The sequence below is a fragment of the Gnatocerus cornutus genome, unplaced genomic scaffold, assembly GCF_029298725.1.
Source record: "Gnatocerus cornutus isolate USDA-ARS CGAHR unplaced genomic scaffold, icGnaCorn1.1 ctg00000137.1, whole genome shotgun sequence".
Taxonomy (NCBI): domain Eukaryota; kingdom Metazoa; phylum Arthropoda; class Insecta; order Coleoptera; family Tenebrionidae; genus Gnatocerus; species Gnatocerus cornutus.
This window is the reverse complement of record NW_028275477.1, coordinates 169769-175806: the sequence shown is the minus strand read 5'-3', so window position 1 is coordinate 175806 and position 6038 is coordinate 169769.

Below are 6038 nucleotides of genomic sequence, written 5' to 3'. Positions count from 1 at the left end.
TTCTTACAGAAAACCGCATATTTCGATGCAAAACGACGATTTCTCGCCGATTTTCGTTGTTTTCTGGCTTGAATTCGCAAAGAAGAGCACGAAATCTACAAAATCATGACTTTTTACCAAGATTCAACGGCTGAATTGCAATTGCATCAAAATTCTTACAGAAAACCGCATATTTCGATGCAAAACGACGATTTCTCGCCGATTTTCGTTGTTTTCTGGCTTGAATTCGCAAAGAAGAGCACGAAATCTACAAAATCATGACTTTTTACCAAGATTCAACGGCTGAATTGCAAGAAAACAGCAGAATTCTGCACGAAATCATCAAAATTCTTAGAGAAAACCGCATATTTCGATGCAAAACGACGATTTCTCGCCGATTTTCGTTGTTTTCTGGCTTGAATTCGCAAAGAAGAGCACGAAATCTACAAAATCATGACTTTTTACCAAGATTCAACAGCTGAATTGCAAGAAAACAGCAGAATTCTGCACGAAATCATCAAAATTCTTACAGAAAACCGCATATTTCGATGCAAAACGACGATTTCTCGGTGATTTCCGTTGTTTTCTGGCTTGAATTCGCAAAGAAGAGCACGAAATCTACAAAATCATGACTTTTTACCAAGATTCAACGGCTGAATTGCAATTGCATCAAAATTCTTACAGAAAACCGCATATTTCGATGCAAAACGACGATTTCTCGCCGATTTTCGTTGTTTTCTGGCTTGAATTCGCAAAGAAGAGCACGAAATCTACAAAATCATGACTTTTTACCAAGATTCAACGGCTGAATTGCAAGAAAACAGCAGAATTCTGCACGAAATCATCAAAATTCTTAGAGAAAACCGCATATTTCGATGCAAAACGACGATTTCTCGCTGATTTTCGTTGTTTTCTATCTTGAATTCGCAAAGAAGAGCACGAAATCTACAAAATCATGACTTTTTACCAAGATTCAACGGCTGAATTGCAAGAAAACAGCAGAATTCTGCACGAAATCATCAAAATTCTTACAGAAAACCGCATATTTCGATGCGAAACGACGATTTCTCGTCGATTTTCGTTGTTTTCTGGCTTGAATTCGCAAAGAAGAGCACGAAATCTACAAAATCATCACTTTTTACCAAGATTCTACGGCTGAATTGCAAGAAAACAGCAGAATTCTGCACTAAATCATCAAAATTCTTACAGAAAACCGCATATTTCGATGCAAAACGACGATTTCTCGTCGATTTTTGTTGTTTTCTGGCTTGAATTCGCAAAGAAGAGCACGAAATCTACAAAATCATGACTTTTTACCAAGATTCAACGGCTGAATTGCAAGAAAACAGCAGAATTCTGCACGAAATCATCAAAATTCTTACAGAAAACCGCATTTTTCGATGCAAAACGTCGATTTCTCGCCGATTTTCGTTGTTTTCTGGCTTGAATTCGCAAAGAAGAGCACGAAATCTACAAAATCATCACTTTTTACCAAGATTCTACGGCTGAATTGCAAGAAAACAGCAGAATTCTGCACGAAATCATCAAAATTCTTACAGAAAACCGCATATTTCGATGCAAAACGACGATTTCTCGCCGATTTTCGTTGTTTTCTGGCTTGAATTCGCAAAGAAGAGCACGAAATCTACAAAATCATGACTTTTTACCAAGATTCAACGGCTGAATTGCAAGAAAACAGCAGAATTCTGCACGAAATCATCAAAATTCTTACAGAAAACCGCATATTTCGATGCAAAACCACGATTTCTCGCCGATTTTCGTTGTTTTCTGGCTTGAATTCGCAAAGAATAGCACGAAATCTACAAAATCATCATTTTTTACCAAGATTCTACGGCTGAATTGCAAGAAAACAGCAGAATTCTGCACGAAATCATCAAAATTCTTACAGAAAACCGCATATTTCGATGCAAAACGACGATTTCTCGTCGATTTTCGTTGTTTTCTGGCTTGAATTCGCAAAGAAGAGCACGAAATCTACAAAATCATCACTTTTTACCAAGATTCTACGGCTGAATTGCAAGAAAACAGCAGAATTCTGCACGAAATCATCAAAATTCTTTCAGAAAACCGCATATTTCGATGCAAAACGACGATTTCTCGTCGATTTCCGTTGTTTTCTGGCTTGAATTCGCAAAGAAGAGCACGAAATCTACAAAATCATGACTTTTTACCAAGATTCAACAGCTGAATTGCAAGAAAACAGCAGAATTCTGCACGAAATCATCAAAATTCTTACAGAAAACAGCATATTTCGATGCAAAACGACGATTTCTCGTCGATTTTCGTTGTTTTCTGGCTTGAATTCGCAAAGAAGAGCACGAAATCTACAAAATCATCACTTTTTACCAAGATTCTACGGCTGAATTGCAAGAAAACAGCAGAATTCTGCACGAAATCATCAAAATTCTTACAGAAAACCGCATTTTTCGATGCAAAACGTCGATTTCTCGCCGATTTTCGTTGTTTTCTGGCTTGAATTCGCAAAGAAGAGCACGAAATCTACAAAATCATGACTTTTTACCAAGATTCAACAGCTGAATTGCAAGAAAACAGCAGAATTCTGCACGAAATCATCAAAATTCTTACAGAAAACCGCATATTTCGATGCAAAACAACGATTTCTCGCCGATTTTCGTTGTTTTCTGGCTTGAATTCGCAAAGAAGAGCACAAAATCTACAAAATCATCACTTTTTACCAAGATTCTACGGCTGAATTGCAAGAAAACAGCAGAATTCTGCACGAAATCATCAAAATTCTTACAGAAAACCGCATATTTCGATGCAAAACGACGATTTCTCGCCGATTTTCGATGTTTTCTGGCTTGAATTCGCAAAGAAGAGCACGGAATCTACAAAATCATGACTTTTTACCAAGATTCAACGGCTGAATTGCAAGAAAACAGCAGAATTCTGCACGAAATCATCAAAATTCTTACAGAAAACCGCATATTTCGATGCAAAACAACGATTTCTCGCCGATTTTCGTTGTTTTCTGGCTTGAATTCGCATAGAAGAGCACGAAATCTACAAAATCATCACTTTTTACCAAGATTCTACGGCTGAATTGCAAGAAAACAGCAGAATTCTGCACGAAATCATCAAAATTCTTACAGAAAACCGCATATTTCGATGCAAAACGACGATTTCTCGCCGATTTCCGTTGTTTTCTGGCTTGAATTCGCAAAGAAGAGCACGAAATCTACAAAATCATGACTTTTTACCAAGATTCAACGGCTGAATTGCAAGAAAACAGCAGAATTCTGCACGAAATCATCAAAATTCTTACAGAAAACAGCATATTTCGATGCAAAACGACGATTTCTCGTCGATTTTCGTTGTTTTCTGGCTTGAATTCGCAAAGAAGAGCACAAAATCTACAAAATCATCACTTTTTACCAAGATTCTACGGCTGAATTGCAAGAAAACAGCAGAATTCTGCACGAAATCATCAAAATTCTTACAGAAAACCGCATATTTCGATGCAAAACGACGATTTCTCGCCGATTTTCGATGTTTTCTGGCTTGAATTCGCAAAGAAGAGCACGGAATCTACAAAATCATGATTTTTTACCAAGATTCAACGGCTGAATTGCAAGAAAACAGCAGAATTCTGCACGAAATCATCAAAATTCTTACAGAAAACCGCATATTTCGATGCAAAACAACGATTTCTCGCCGATTTTCGTTGTTTTCTGGCTTGAATTCGCATAGAAGAGCACGAAATCTACAAAATCATCACTTTTTACCAAGATTCTACGGCTGAATTGCAAGAAAACAGCAGAATTCTGCACGAAATCATCAAAATTCTTACAGAAAACCGCATATTTCGATGCAAAACGACGATTTCTCGTCGATTTCCGTTGTTTTCTGGCTTGAATTCGCAAAGAAGAGCACGAAATCTACAAAATCATGACTTTTTACCAAGATTCAACGGCTGAATTGCAAGAAAACAGCAGAATTCTGCACGAAATCATCAAAATTCTTACAGAAAACAGCATATTTCGATGCAAAACGACGATTTCTCGTCGATTTTCGTTGTTTTCTGGCTTGAATTCGCAAAGAAGAGCACGAAATCTACAAAATCATGACTTTTTACCAAGATTCAACAGCTGAATTGCAAGAAAACAGCAGAATTCTGCACGAAATCATCAAAATTCTTACAGAAAACCGCATATTTCGATGCAAAACAACGATTTCTCGCCGATTTTCGTTGTTTTCTGGCTTGAATTCGCAAAGAAGAGCACAAAATCTACAAAATCATCACTTTTTACCAAGATTCTACGGCTGAATTGCAAGAAAACAGCAGAATTCTGCACGAAATCATCAAAATTCTTACAGAAAACCGCATATTTCGATGCAAAACGACGATTTCTCGCCGATTTTCGATGTTTTCTGGCTTGAATTCGCAAAGAAGAGCACGGAATCTACAAAATCATGACTTTTTACCAAGATTCAACGGCTGAATTGCAAGAAAACAGCAGAATTCTGCACGAAATCATCAAAATTCTTACAGAAAACCGCATATTTCGATGCAAAACAACGATTTCTCGCCGATTTTCGTTGTTTTCTGGCTTGAATTCGCATAGAAGAGCACGAAATCTACAAAATCATCACTTTTTACCAAGATTCTACGGCTGAATTGCAAGAAAACAGCAGAATTCTGCACGAAATCATCAAAATTCTTACAGAAAACCGCATATTTCGATGCAAAACGACGATTTCTCGCCGATTTTCGTTGTTTTCTGGCTTGAATTCGCAAAGAAGAGCACGAAATCTACAAAATCATGACTTTTTACCAAGATTCAACGGCTGAATTGCAAGAAAACAGCAGAATTCTGCACGAAATCATCAAAATTCTTCGAGAAAACTGCATATTTCGATGCAAAACAACGATTTCTCGCCGATTTTCGTTGTTTTCTATCTTGAATTCGCCAAGAAGAGCACGAAATATACAAAATCATAACTTTTTACCAAGATTTAACGGCTGAATTGCAAGAAAACAGCAGAATTCTGCACGAAATCGACAAAATTCTTAGAGAAAACCGCATATTTCGATGCAAAACGACGATTTCTCGCCGATTTTCGTTGTTTTCTGGCTTGAATTCGCAGAGAAGAGCACGAAATCAACAAAATCATCACTTTTTACCAAGATTCAACGGCTGAATTGCAAGAAAACAGCAGAATTCTGCACGAAATCATCAAAATTCTTAGAGAAAACCGCATATTTCGATGCAAAACGACGATTTCTCGCCGATTTTCGTGGTTTTCTGGCTTGAGTTCACAAAGAAGAGCACGAAATCTATAAAATCATGACTTTTTACCAAAATTCAACGGCTGAATTGCAAGCAAACAGCAGAATTCTGCACGAAATCATCAAAATTCTTACAGAAAACCGCATATTTCGATGCAAAACGACGATTTCTCGCCGATTTTCGTTGTTTTCGGGCATGAATTTGCAAAGAAGAGCACGAAATCTACAAAATCATGACTTTTTACCAAGATTCAACGGCTGAATTGCAAGAAAACAGCAGAATTCTGCCCGAAATCATCAAAGTTCTTAGAGAAAACCGCATATTTCGATGCAAAACGACGATTTCTCGCCGATTTTCGTTGTTTTCTGGCTTGAATTCGCAAAGAAGAGCACGAAATCTACAAAATCATGACTTTTTACCAAAATTCAACGGCTGAATTGCAAGCAAACAGCAGAATTCTGCACGAAATCATCAAAATTCTTACAGAAAACCGCATATTTCGATGCAAAACGACGATTTCTCGCCGATTTTCGTTGTTTTCGGGCATGAATTTGCAAAGAAGAGCACGAAATCTACAAAATCATGACTTTTTATCAAGATTCAACGGCTGAATTGCAAGAAAATAGCAGAATTCTGCCCGAAATCATCAAAATTCTTAGAGAAAACCGTATATTTCGATGCAAAACGACGATTTCTCGCTGATTTTCGTTGTTTTCTATCTTGAATTCGCAAAGAAGAGCACGAAATCTACAAAATCATGACTTTTTATCAAGATTCAACGGCTGA